The sequence below is a fragment of the Xenopus tropicalis genome, chromosome 4 (genome assembly GCF_000004195.4).
Source record: "Xenopus tropicalis strain Nigerian chromosome 4, UCB_Xtro_10.0, whole genome shotgun sequence".
NCBI classification, from domain to species: domain Eukaryota; kingdom Metazoa; phylum Chordata; class Amphibia; order Anura; family Pipidae; genus Xenopus; species Xenopus tropicalis.
This window is the reverse complement of record NC_030680.2, coordinates 116,942,011-116,957,448: the sequence shown is the minus strand read 5'-3', so window position 1 is coordinate 116,957,448 and position 15,438 is coordinate 116,942,011. Positions and strand designations below refer to the sequence as shown.

At 35.4% G+C, this 15,438-nt stretch overlaps 1 long non-coding RNA gene across 1 annotated transcript; it reads left to right on the top strand.

Moving 5' to 3' along the window:
- Positions 1 to 2,532: 2,532 nt before the first annotated feature.
- Positions 2,533 to 14,855, top strand: LOC105947125. The gene is made up of 3 exons (XR_001170529.2): positions 2,533 to 2,563; positions 9,756 to 9,918; positions 14,547 to 14,855. It is a non-coding gene; the product is annotated as an uncharacterized LOC105947125 (long non-coding RNA).
- The last annotated feature ends 583 nt before the right edge of the window (positions 14,856 to 15,438 follow it).

The window sequence follows — 15,438 nt, the reverse complement described above, 5'->3', positions numbered from 1 at the left end:
AAACATTTTTAATACAACAATATGACAATTTAATGTATATATAGGTGTCTATATACTGTGTGTGTATATATATATATATATATATATATATATATATATAGCAACAGCAGAGAGTGTCGGCACTCATAGGGTTTTCACATCAAAGGTCAGAAGTAGAAAAGGAGCTTGGAGCTTTTTAGGTGCAAAAGGTGAGGTTTATTGATTCCAATGTTTCAGTCCTGTACTGGGACTTTCATCAGGGACTCCCTGCTGTCAGTAAGCTTCAGACTTCAGAAGTAAGGGCGGGAGCTTGGGTGCCTGGGTGCTCTTGGTTGAGTGGTTAGGTCCCATTAAAGATTTGATGGGCTGGAGGGGAAGTTCAAACTTCACCCATACAGCTGTGTAGGGGAAAGAACATGCAGGCACAGGAGATCCAGCCTTCTCTTCCCAAATCTACAGCTCACTGACAGCAGGGAGGCCCAGCTAATCACGTGCAGCACCGCAGGGCCCCCCTTGGGGGAAAGGTTCGTGACTAGGGTGGGGGGCCCTGAGGTGACAGCCCCAGTGGGCCCATGGCACCCCAGTCTGACACTGGATACAGAGATTGCAGTATTTATCACTGTTACAGAAGCAGTCAAATCCATCTCCTGATCAAAAGACTAAGCATTTCCCTAGTATAGCGAGAACTATCCAAAACAGAAGTAGGAGGTGTCTCTACATATTTAGAATGCAAAGCCTCATTTACGGTCAGAAACAAAGATGCCTTTGCACTTGAGTGTGTATTGATGCTATTCACAAAACTATCTGCACCCATATGGGCACCTTACAAACTTACCAGCCTGTTCTGATGAATTATCTATGAGTGCATGCATTATGCAGCTTAATATAAGCAGGAAGTGTTATTTTTGTTTGGTTCTTAAAACCTTTCATTAAAATTAATTCATAAAAAAGGACATGGGGTGTCTGTTAAAAAAAAATAAAATAGGTTTTAGTTAGTCAAACTCAAGTATAGCCTTTCATGGAAAAGCACACAACAGAAATTACTATTTACAGACCAGATTTGGAGGATGTTTTTTCTTTTCTATAAGCATTGTGTAGCACCTCAGATAATCAGCAGCCTAGATTTGTCAGTTTAAAGGCCAGCTTAAATTTTGGATTTCTGGCCACAAATGATCTCCCACATATATGCAGTGTCTCAGTATCAAGGTTACTAAGACAAGAAGACACAGGTACGAGAAGTGGTTCTCCACTCATGAGCAGTTTTTGCATAATGAAAGAATATGAAGAAAATGAAATCTAAGCAACTTTCTAATATACATTTATTTTATTTCTATTTCTATTTTTCATTTTGACATGTTGTGAATTCTCTGAAATTTCATCACGTGGCATTGAAGATGTATTTTATCTTAGCCTGACATTAGGTTAAATGCAGAGGAAATGAAACAAAACCAGCTTGCTTTGCGTTCAGTACAGATATCTGCACCTGCGGGTAAAGACCCAGAGGGAAAGCTGACATAAAATAAATCTTGCTTGCCTTATGGTAGAAAACATCTGAATTCACTGCACGTTCAAAACAAAATGAAAAACAATGGTGTATATATACCAGTATGGGGGTTTCAGCTGCACCAGTGCAGTTACTCCTCAGATCAGCTCTTTGAATTTAATTTTTGTAGTCCACCAATCAATACTTTACAGATTTACTAAAACTCTAACATTTCTAATTTCTTTTCAATTTAAATTCAAATAAACTCGTTTCCGTGAATGTCTTACATTTACTACAAAGTCTGAACTGAAAAAGTCACAGGAAAAGTCAAAGAAAAGTCGCGAAAATGCTGAATTTTTTGACTTGTCGCACGAAAATCGAAACTTTTACGATATTTCGCACAAAAACCCAGCATCAAAAATCTGAAAACCTTTCAAGTTTCGAAGGAAAGGAGCATGCTCCAGGGAGGGGATACCTGCCATTGACTTCTACATGATCTCAGCAAGTTTCAGCTGGTGAATTGTTGGATTGAGATTTTTAACCGTTTGAAAGCATAATAAAAATACTTTTTTTTTTGGCTGTGACTTTTAGTGCTAAAAATACCAACAAATCTGGCAGTCCCCCTAAGAGACAGATTTAGGAGTGCAAAGTTATAGTGCACCACAGGAAAATTCATCCACTTTTCAATGAGATTTTTGCAAGGGTATTTATCAGATAGGGAATTTCAACTTTAACCCTGTGAGGCATGGGGAATCTTTAACAAAGAAAATTCTTGTCTTGATGCAAAAATCAGGGGTTTATTGCCATTAAAAAAAAAACCAAATAAGCAAGGCTCTTATTTACACACACATCAGAGACTTGCAGAGCAGAGTTTATTACAAAAAAAAAATCCTACTATTCATTCATTCAACATACATCAGCTCTTTTAAGAGCCAGCACTTCCCACTTATGCTTTATAATGACTTTCTGCTTGTAGAGCCCTCCACCCTTTTATAGGATTCAGAGCTCCCACAATGCACTGCAGTATTCCCTTTAAATTCCAGGAAATGCTGCTGGCCTGCCTCTTAGAAGTGCAAGTCACTACACCCAGCTGAATCATAGGTATGGTAATACTTTAAGTTGAAGCTACACTTGCCATTAAGTTTATTTTATGCCTTTGCAGCAATACATTTAGTATAAATGCATTACATTTCCAATACATGCAGACTGTTTAGTATTTAGCTTACACATTTACATAAAAATACATGACAGCTTTCTAACACACACTAAATGCATGGTTCACAGGTGCTAACAGATTCAGAGTAAAGATAGAAAAGTGCATTAGGTGGCCAGTCTAATGGAGAAAAGAAAAAAATAGAAGATAGGAAATTTACCATTTACCATTTACCCAGTCCACGTAAACACTTGCATTAAAACCAATGTAGCCAACTTTAGCACAAATTAGACAGATTAAAGCTTTACAATTCATATGTTCACACACCCATTAATAAATATGCTTCTAAAAATCTCATTGTAAGGAATAGAATGTGGATTAATTTTTCTGTGGTGGGCTCTGATGTCACATTTTGATAAATCTGCCCCAAAATGATCAAAAGGGGGGATTAGCACTCCAAGGCTAATAAAAGCATATTCCCTGGTCTCCTATTTTACTAGTAACATGTGCAAGTGCAACTATACTTTCAAAAATAAGGGTTCTTACAAAGATATGATCATAAAGCCATTGTACCACATCAAGATAAACCCTAAATGGCTGGCATATGGTTGGCACCACCCTGTATAATAATGTTTGGGATAATGTCTCCTGACCGAAGGATTGATGTCACAGGGCATAATCCTCCCCCGCCATTAGCTTTTAAGGGAGTGATGTTGACAAAATCAGATAACTGGTTTCAAATGCTTAATTTGACCCCAATTGCGGCTTTTGATAGAATGCCCAGACCACTACCCATTTTTAAAGAAATGTGACCACCTTTAAAGGGGTGGGTTCCTGCTTTTACTTAATAGGAACAATTTAGTATGTATGGTAGCATGTTAGTAAATGAGCCCCAAATTCTTAATCCAACTAGAAAAACAAATTCAACTAAACCTAGCAATTAAACAAAAGAGACATTGGGCTGTCCACAATGTACACAGAAACTGGGATTTCTGTTTTAAACTAACATTGTAGTTTCTTCTGTCTTTTTAGTAGCGAATCTGTCCCATTTTGCGTTGGCGGAAAATTTGCAAAACGGCAAATATTCCACACAACAAGTTTGTCGCACAACTTTTTTGCAGCAACCATGCCAATTCTGCTATGACTGCACCCAACTTGACGCGACCATGCCCAAATTGATGCAACTGCAACTTTTTTGACGCATAACAAATTCTTTGCAGTGAATTTTTGCAAAAGTTTTGCGAAGCAATTCACCAATGGCAAAACGTGGAAATTCACTTTGAATCCATGGCTGGCGAAAAATTAGCTCATCACTACTTTTTAGATTACAGCCTGTTCATGTATGCTTCATCCATTACTTTCTCTGGTAAAACTAGATTGAGTGGGATGGAATTGAAGGATTATTCAAAGTGTTTTGTGAAAATGGCATAAGAGCAGTTTAGCTGAAAACTAGCATTTTAAGCAAAGTACATGCACAGAGCATTCATACATTCACATATGAATAAAACAGTATGAAGCACACAGAAAAAGTACATAACTTAATCTTGAAAGTTCATCTGCGACCATGGCAATTTACAAGAAAATATCTCAATACAGCTGCACCAGAAAAACTAAGGAGCCTTGTGTTCCTGCCTTTATGAAGAAATCCAAATAATACATTGTACTTCATTTTATTTTTGAGTGTTACTAGCATTGGGATTTTTTTCCTGCTATTTAGTCTTGTCTATTGAACAAAATAATTGAATAAATGAAGTGCTACATGTGAGAGAAAAAAAAAATGAAGTGGTATTGATTGATTGACCACCAATGGACCAATGTATGAGCAGACCTGACCACTGGCCATGGCCTGACCTCCCATAGACAAAAAAAAAAAAACTCTAATCAACATGATTTCATGAAAAGTGCCCTTCAGAAGTCATCATGAAAATATCTCTAATGGTTGCCCAAGTTTACCATGTTTTAAATATCACTGACATTGGAATTCTCAAAATAAAATCTATACATAATTGGTTAATGATAGTTAGAAACTCTCTCCACACATACCTTATTTCTAATACAGTCACTGTCACATAAAACTGTGCGCAAGTGATAGATTAGACTAGGAGTTTTCTTTTATTGACTTAGAAGTGATGCTGCTCTTGATAATGATGAGACCCAATTATGCCTGTAGGTAAACCATTAATTTAAATTAAATTTAGAAAAGACAGTATGAGCTTGTTAATTAAAAAGTCAGTAGGTGGTGCAGCTTGATGATGATGATGTGATGAATAGTCTGATTTTTATCTCATAAATTTGAGATGAAACATTATGCTGTTTCTTAAATTCACAATTAAGAGAGTCTTATCTGCACTTAAATTTTTTTTTTTATCATCATAAAAAGCATCCGTTAACTTAAATGGCTCACTAACCTGGCTTCTACAAAACCATGAAACAAAAACTATTCAGCTGTTAAGCTTGAACTGGCAGGGTTTCATCAGTCACAGAACCATAGCAAGTTAAGTTATTCCCTAGATAATAACAGAACTGCAAAATCAACACAAAACCTAACAGCAACCATAACTCATGTTTGTCTTTGGCTCCCAATGCTCTAGACCCAACCAAGATAATGTCTTCAGCTCAACCTCTGCACACTAGTTCTCTCCTTTTGTAGATAAGAATTTCTAATGCACTATGTATCTGTGAAACTTATAGATCATTGTACTAACCTTAACAATAATCATAAATCAATACAAATAAATTTGTAATTTCTGTTAAAATAGAAAATACTGACTTCGTATAAGACTTTACTCTCTCAAGTACCCTGTAAACATTCTTGTTTTTTTAGTTTGTGGTCTAGTTGAATGGTTACTGTAGGTTATGCATTTCTTAAATATAGTGATGAAAGAATCTGTAAAAAGATTCGCGAAACGTCGAAAATGTTGAGTGAAAATTTTTTTTCACCCATGACAATTCTTTTTGACACGAGAGACAATACATTTGATGAGAAAGACTATTCTTTTTGATGCTTGACAATTCTTTTGACGAGCAAGACATGGGTGTCAATTTTTGGACACACAGAAAATTTTTCTGCTGCAAATTTTGTTGCCCATTTTGCAAAAAAATCCGCTAAAGGTGAAACTCGGAAATTCACCTTGAATCCATGCCTGATTAATTTTTTCACCCATCACTACTTAAATATAATATCACACCAAATAAATAAAGAATAACAACCAACATATTCTGTAAGCTACATATTTCAGCATATTGTCATCAATTAGAATGAAATGATGCAAAGCTTATCAGATTCCCATAAAATTTGCAAAGCCATGGAGAAAAATTATAAAATGTATTACAATCAATGGCTTTTCTTTTGCATTTTTCACAGCACAAGAAAATTTCCCAGACGGAGAAATTCTAATAATGCCACTGCAATTTTTTCTGCTTTTTCTCCAAAAAAACCCACATTTTATAAATTCCAATAGTACTGTTGCCTATTTCCTAACACAAGAAAAGTATTTTTTCCAGAGAAACAAAATGCATGGTAAATTTTTAGCATGGATTTACAAAAATATTCACTGCTGGCAAATATGCTAATTCCATCCCAAAACTCTACCAGGAGAAAATGTTCAGGCATCAGTCGCTAATATTACTTAATCAAGATGGTGTAACGCTTAATCATAGGGGATTTGTAATCTTTATTATAAATGACTTTTAATAACTACAAAATAACAATGCCTTGAAGAGTTACTGATAATAAAATATTCCAGGCTGTACTCATCATTATACCCTTTGGTTGAATGCTATTTGAAGAATTGTATCTACCTCACTTCTCTCTTGAAATGGACCATTATTAATAGGTTTGGACACAACTTTAATGACCCTCCATGCTCATTGGAATGTATTAATTTTAGCATATTGAAAAATTAATAATTTTATCATATAGAATTGAAAATGCTAGTGCCCTGGGCTATCTGTCTTGGCACTGAGCACAAATTTTCAAATATTTTATATTTTTTTAATTAATTCGGTGAAAGACCATCATCTTCATGATTTATTAAATACAATACTTTACATTAACATTATAACAAACTGTTTCTTACAATAATTTAACAAACAAAGTTGCAGAGTAAAAATAGCATCATAGGGCCCTACTTACAAGAGCTTACAAAAAGGGTTAGGGTAGCTTTGAAATATAAGGCAAACAGTTGTTAATAAGTTAATATTTGATTAATCAAGGTACATTTAAAATGCTTCCCTAAACAGGTGGGTCCTTTGATGTACATTTTATGCCTTACATTTTTTTAGTTGTAAAAGCAAGCCAGGGAATAGTTTCAAAGAGGTTACCCTAGTTAACATAGTTAGTTAGACTTTTTCTAAAGGATGTCTATTGTAGTGACATAAGCAGATGCAATGGTTAAAACAATCTAAAGGAATCTTGCCAGTATTTTGATAAATACATACATATGATGGTTTCTGACATAAATTACTATTTAATTATCCATCAATCAATCTAAGGGCAGATTTACTAAAACTTTAACGTTTCTAATTTTTGTCAAAATTTTCATTTTAAAAGTTTCAAAAACTCATTTCCACGAATGTCTGAACTGAAAAAGTATGTGCAGCGAAAAGTTGCAAAACTGACTTTTTTTGGAACTCCCGCACCAAAACCTCTACTTTTTAAATTGTTGCACATAAAGAACAGCATCAAAAATCCAAAAACCTCTAACGTTAAGCAAAGCAGGATCCTCCAGGGAAGGAGAGGGACACCTGTCATTGACTTCTACATGATCTTTTTGGCGACTTTTAACGCTAAAAAAATGCCACCGATCGTAGCTGTCCCTCCTAATATTCACATGCAAAAAATATCACCATTAGTCAAAGGAATTACAGTTTAAATAAGTTTAATATTTTTTCTTGAATTACTTTTATGTCCATTGAAAAGTGGTGAGGTGTATCTTATAGGCAACTTGAGAGGGCAATATGCATATGTAGATTTTATTATCTAAGGGGCAGATTTATCAAAATGTGAGTTCTGTCTATTCCTATGGGATTTTAACAAGCAAATTTACCAAATGGTAAGTTCTAACTTTCGCCCATTGATAAATGTGCCTTTTAAAATCCTATAGAAGTGAATAGAACATGGATGAGTTTTTAGGTAATAAGCTCAACTCATTTTTATAAATCTGACATTGAATATCAAGGATCGCAGTGCCTTCTTGCCTAGAATGTTCTTTCAACACCATCACAATTATTTACTCTACATAATGGGCATATTTATAAAAAGTGAAATAGCGCTCACACCAGAGTTCACTGAACTTTTTAGTAAACTGTTTTACTTTAAGTTTAAGTCTTCCTTCCAAGTGTGTGTTCTTAATAGACACTCAACTTAATTCCTGTTTAACTTAAATTCTTTTTGACTGTAATACCTGTAGAAATCAAGATATTAACTAAGATTGTTTAAACAAAATCAATAAATAAAAGTACAATAAATAAAGGAAAATAACTCAGTCATTCAACATTCATCTAAACTGCCATGCAGCAATGCTACCAATCAGCAATTAAAAGGGGGTTTGAAGTAAGTAGATTTTTTGGCACTTTTAACTCAATTTTTCTGGTATTAATAATTTAGAAAGTTGAATTTTAAGGAGAAGGAAAGGCATTTTATTGCCAATAGATTAGCCACAATAGTGCAAGCTAGAATGCTATAATTTTGTAGAAAGCTTTACCATACCTGTGTCAATAGCCCTAGAAGTTTATTTAGACTGCCATTTTAGCTTGGTTTCGGTAACTTCCATGCTGCTGCTCTGGCTGCTGGTAGCTCAGATTACAACAGAGAAGATGTGGAGGAAAAAGAAGAGGGAGAGGAGAGAGGAGTAAGCTGCCCAGACTCATGCCATGTCCCGAAGAGAGAAGGAAGTACTGTATGACAATTTATGTAATTGTGGACTTTTCTGTCACTATAAAAATGATATTAATACTTACATTTTAAGGCTACTACAATATACATTTAAAAAGTTAAGATTACAATCAATAACTCTCCTTTTTGATATTGGGAAACTACTTCCATGTGACAATAATGAAAACTCAAAAATCACAATATTTGTAAAACATGTGTCAGCTATCCAAAAAACTGAATTCTTAGAATAATGTGAAGACTTACCTAAATACACTATTTCTCTGTACTGTCTGTCTTATGCATCAGTTGTGCACATTATCTGGGTATCCGCTATGCTGCACAGGTGGAACAGTTGATATCACGCAATGACCTGTTTCACTTTGCTTCTGTGTGGATATTAGAGAAAAAATGTGTTTTTGGTATGATTGAATTCCAAGTTTGAAGAGCAGCATGCCGGGCTAGTTGTGTGCACATACATACAAATGTGGTCTATCTTTTTTCAGCACAGGTGGATCCTAAAAATTGTGTACCATGTATATTAAAAGCTATTATATGATTATTTCATGTTGTAAATTATAATGCTGATTAATGGACCTTTTGTGAGTACCTTCTGTAATGAACCTTAAATAATTATAGCTGCTGTAAAAATACCTTGATAAAAGGCGCTAACACAATATCAGGTCTTTTTATCTTAGCAGATATTTTAAATATTTGACTGTACTTTTATTATGTAACCATTGAAAAAATGTATTTAGAATGAAGCATGACTATCAAAATTCAACTCATAGATTAAGATGCTGCAGCAATGTAAATGATTACATATAGAATTTTTAGAGCTACAGATGGATAAATCTGTACTTCCATTAAGGTGGCCACACACGTGGCGATTTGCGATCTTTCGTGCGACCATCAGTCGCACGAAAGATCATACAATCAGCCACAAAAACCGTTCAGGGCTGAAACGGCAAGTAAGGAGGTAGAAACAATAGGATTTCTACCTCCTTCTGCCGATTCAGCGCTGAAGGCAGATTTTGGTCAGGCGCCTTCTCTGGTGCCCGATCAAAATCTTTTAACTGGCCCGATCGGCAAGTCGGCCGATATCAGCAGCCTCCAGCGATATCGGTCAACTCACCGACTTGCCATACTTGCCCTGCTCCCCAAAACTTTATTCATAATTTTACATACTTTTAGTTACCTTGCTCTGTTACACAATATCATCTTCAATAAGTACTTCTACATAAGATTTATTCCATTTCCCATTACAGGCCTGACAACACTGGCATCATCATTATTGACTAGAAACCATTTACTAAGTGCAGGATGCACAGATATCTGCTGTCTCTTGGCAGAGCTGTATTCAGGAGGGACAGATGGTTTGAAGGCAAAAAGTCAGACAGACGCTGTAATGGAACCCTGTCCTTGCCAATGGTAGGTTACCTTGTGGCCACCATCTTCCAAGTAAATAGAAAACTGATGAGGAATAACTTTATTGCTTCACAGATTGCAGAACAAACATTCAAACAAATAATGAAGATCAAAAAAGTTATAGTTGGTCCTTGCATAGGATGCCAAAAGTTGTTTTTCCCCATATTCAACACATTTCTTACAAAAAATAAATAAATGCAAGAATAAATTACCTTAGTCTCCCTAAAAGACCCATCCCATTATTAACAGCATTTTAGTAAACTGATTTTTTACATAAAATGTTAATGCCATTGTGGTTGCCTGTTTATTTTGCAATTGAGTATAAACTCAGTTCAGTGTATTTTGCTGAACTAGAAAGATATAGAACATTTTAAAGCATTTTGATATAAAACCATGTCATATAAATATGCAAGGCAATTTTAACCCTGTTCTGATTAGAGGTCAAGAAACTATATTATCTATTTTAAGTAATGAGCTTGAAGGATTCCTTAGGTCACACTTCAGACAATTAGATGTGGATTTGGTTCTCTGAGCAGTACTGAGGTCAACTTAAATATTACAGGGCTGCTTATGTATACTTAGGCTTAAAAATTAACCATAAAACCTTCACCAACAGATTTATTTTTAGATATTATTTGGTAAGAAACATCTTATTTTGTCTGTTTTATTGCATAACAATTATGAAATAATTAGTTTAAAATCATTTCTATAGTCACTAGTCATTGTATACACAATTATCCAAAATACTTCAATGTCTGAAGCAAATAAGAACAAGATATTTGCAACAGTCAAGTCATGGTCCTCAACTCCACAAAGATGCTCTTGAGGAACATTAAGAAAGCTGTGAATAATAATATAAAAAAAAAATTCTCACATTCAATAAGTATAATATATAATTAGTGGTGAACTAATCTGTCCCGTTTTGCTTCATCGAATAACTTGCGAAACTGCAAAAAAGTGTGAAATTTGGCTACTGTGCAATTTTTTTTATGCACGCAACTTTTTTTCATGCAACTACAAATTTGTTTTGACGTGACCGTGACTTTTTTTGATGTGATCATGGCTTTTTTTCTCACTCCAAATACATTAATATCAATGGGTATTTTTTCTCCAGAATTTTTTGTTGCAGTTTTACTCACAAAAACATGGCCAATGGCAAACTGCAGAATTTCACAGTGCATCCATGCCTGGCAAAAAAAAATCATTCATGACTATTTATAATGCAAAAAAGTCTTTACAGGGGCCCAGCACAGATTAGCAAACCCTACCCAGACCCCTGTTGGTAGATTCCATATAAGTCAGACAATAAAGAATGTACTTGTTTCTTTTGCAATCTGGTGAAAAATGTGTTTGTTTAGAAATATCCATAGGTTCAAGCATAGATGAGGTGCCTGCCTAAGGAATATTCTATGTCCAAAAAAGGTTGTCAGACACTGGAGCTAGCAAATTGGATAACCAACCTAAGGTGGATGTTTTTCCTTGTTCGCTCTGCAATTGTTACAACTCTATTAAATGACCAAATATACACCACCCCACAAAAGGATAGAGGCTAATAAGGCCTATGCTACTTGTATGTAAAAATGCGGTTTATGCTCTTAAATGCCCCTGTAGTATTCTCTATGTGGCGAAACAAATTAATAAAAGAATTTAACTGCACAAACAATATTCCCTTCAAATTCAAACAAGACATATACACAGATATCTTGGTGTTTAGGCATTTTTAATACCAAACACAATGGGGGGTCATTAAAAGCATTTAGGCAGCGCAGAATTATTCACACTGTGAATATATTTGCTCTGCTAGCCTTGCTGGACAAGAATGGTACATTTAGGGGCAGATTTATCAAAATGTGAGTATAGAGCTTAATACATAAAAACTCACCCACATTCTATTCATTCCTATGGGATTTTTAAAAGGGTATTTATCAGTGGGTGAAAGTTAGAACTCACCATTTAATAAATACACTTTTAAAAATCCCATAGGAATGAATAGAACGTGGGTCGGTTTTTATGTATTAAGCTCCAAACACACATTTTAATAAATATGCCCCTTAGTAAATGGGCCCTCTAGAATAAATTATGGCTAAGTAAATGAATGAACAGTACAGTTTTCTGTTTCATGTAGTTTTAATTATTATACCCTATTTTTAAGGTAAATATAAATGCCAGCTACTCATTTAAATATACATATCTACTGCTGTAAGCACAGCAAGCAATGGTGAGTCATTGGGGCATGGCATGGATTCACAGTGAATTTCCACATTTCGCCATTCGCAAATTGTTTCACGAAACTTCAGCAGAAATTTGATGCAGAAAAATTTTCACAAGTCAAATAAAAGTTGGGGTCATGCAAAAAAAGACACAGGCAACTTAAAAAAAGACGGGGCAACAAAAGTCACACGACAAACGTGGTTTGCATATTTTACGCCTTTTTTTTTTTTTTTAACATGTCTTTGTCACTAAGTAGTTTTCCCACAGTGCAATGTATCTTATAGTTAAAATTACATTTTGGCCTTAAGAAGGTCACATTTCTTTGGTTCTCAGCTTTTATACTTGATAAAGGTCTTTAACCCTAAACATGGTTGGTTTCCCCACTAAAATTCACGTACAGTAATGCTGCTTGTATGTTCTTCCTTATGTTCATGTTTTTGCTTTATCAAAGAAAAAACTTATTTTAAGGCAAACTCTATTTTTTCTTTGTCTTCTCTTTGCTAAGACAGTAAAACATATTTTGGAATGTTAGAGGAAAGTGTTGTAACAACTAAATCACACCAACTTGAGGGCAACATTTAAACTCTGTCCTGTTAGTCCCCTTGTTCCAGGACCCTACAGCAGGAGTGCTAATCAATAGACAACTGCTTCTAAAAAGTAAGTTTAAAGAATCAAATGAAACCATATAGAATAGAAAAACTCCATGGCACCCAGAAATTTGTATTAATGTGTATTACCTAGAGCAATGATCCCCAACCAGTGGCTTGTGAGCAACATGTTGCTCACTATCTACTTTGATGTTGCTCTCAGTGTGCCTCAAAGTAGGTGCCCATTTTAATATTTTTGGCTTGGAGGCGATTATGAAAGCACAGAGACAGTTTTACTCCAAGCAGAGCCTACTGTAGGCTAGCAATTGGGCTACCAAATAACCAATCACATTCATTATTTAGCATCCCCAAAAAACTTGGGCTCCCCAAAGGTTGGGGATTTCTGACCTAGAGTTTAATACAGTAGTTTGCCTGAATATTGGAACTGACTTTTCCTGCCCAGTGTACATCAGGTATATGATGATTGCCGAGTGTCATGAAGAGAGTAAAATAATGTAAGAAAAATATGTTACCTAGGAATTAAGGCTATTGAGTTAGAAATAAATATAGTCTATATATATTTGCAATACCTTGTTAATATTGTTAGTGTTACCGAATGCAACTATAAAACTACAAGAAACAATAAAACTATTTCATCATTTAGAATGTTTTTGTACAATAAAAACACTTACCTGTCAAATGACCAACATTTTTAACCTGATAAAGAACTCTCTATGTGCCTGTCACAATATCCTGTCCTTTGAAAAATGACACTACGGGCAGCAGAAAAGCCTCCCAAAGTTCCCAGTGACTGTACATGTGAAGATGCTTACATAATACAAAACACAATTATTTTTGGTGAATAAATAAAACACGTTTAATTTGTCAGTATGTTCATATAAAGTTATTCATTTTAAAAATACATAGTGCATATATTTACTATATATCTAGCTATAAATATTTATTGATGAAAGAAGTTTAAAAAAAAAAATTCTTCTGGGACTACAGTTTTCTGTTATGTCTGAATAGTCTCTGAAATATATATGGCCTCATTTGTGCTGTTCAGGGGTGACTTCTGTCCTTGGTATGCTTAATCCCCTTCTTATTTTTTTTTTTTACAAATGACCAGTTTTGTCACAGCCTGTCAGATCACTTTTTGCACTGTATTTACTTGCTTTCTTGAAAGACTGAGTTCAGTGCCCCCACCTAGTGGGCACTGAGGAGCACACCTCAGGGGGATTCCACTAGGACATAAATCACACACAGTTTTGCAGCAAAGATAAATTTTATATAACAATTGGAAAATACTATAATTGTAAAGTGGAAACGGTAATAAACCCTGCTTTGGGGTACCCGTGTGGTTTTAGCCAACTTCTGGCTCAGTTTCTCCAAGGACACAGTCCCTCATCCACCCTTCACCAGTTCAGTCCCTGGCAAAGTCCCTTCCCCAAGAGTTGTTTAGTTCCCAGGTAACGCTACTTGCCCCAAATTATCTCTCCTTTGGATAGGCAGTTGCTCCCCCTATCACTTAATCAACGCCTGCAATGCAGAGTACAGTACAGGTGCTGTTTACTCACGGATCTGGTCTCTCTCTCTTCTCTGACTGGAACTGCAGTAGGGCTCATATATAACCTGCTGGACCTGCCCCCTTCCTCCAAGAAGTGGTGCTCTCTCCATTCTGTAACCGGGCTGAAAGATGTCACGGACAGAAAAACAGGGGAAAGAGTTTTTTGATCCTCTAAATATATTTTTAGGAAAGTGAAATAAAGTTCAACCTATTACCATAAAAAGTTTGAGGCCTATTTATTAACATTCTCGTTTTCATTGTTTTAGAGGTTTTTGAAACCATGAAACACATTATCCAGGAAAACTCGTTTTCTGTGGCTTAATGCACCTATTCCATGGGAAGACATTATTACACAAGATTCTGCACATTCAACACATTTGGACATGGTCTGGGATGTTTTGGAGGCTTAGCTTTGTTTATACATTATTTCACATGTACAGACCAACTTGTGCAGCAAATGAACTGGTTGAACGTGATAAAGGGATTTGCCTATAAACTTGTTATCTTCACCATTTTTTAAAGTAGAGCTGCTTTCTATGTTTCTTTTTTTTACCATTAAAAATTTTATTTTTGAACCAACAAGTTATTTTGTTGTAATATTGGTGTTTGGGCATTCATCTCAGTACATTGTGCCTGAGTCTGAGCTTTCAGAAGGAGCCAGCGCTACACATTAGAACTGCTTTCAGGTAACCTATTATTTTTCATACTCCCCTGTAACATTACTATTGAGTGCTATTCTGATATCTACTGGGAGCTGCTATCTTGCTACCTTCCCATTGTTCTGCTGATCGGCTGCTGGGAGGGGGGTGATTTTGCTCGAACTTGCAGCGCGGCAGTAAAGTGTGACAGACATTTATCAAACACAAGTCACATGGCTGTAGCTACCTGGGAAATTAAGATTATGGCTAAAATTTCAAAATTAAATATAAAAAAAGTTTGCTTTTAAACAATTAATTTAAATTCAGGATTCTGCTGGGGAAGCGTTATTAAGTTGCTGACATGTTTGGTGAGGACCAATAGTCAGATACAAAAACCAGGCCAGTGTCCGTTACATGTCAATGGCATTTGGGCTTTTTGATAATATTGACAAATGTTCTGCTTGTAAAACATCCCTCTTTATATTATTTGCATACAATCTGCACCCTACTCCTAAATGCA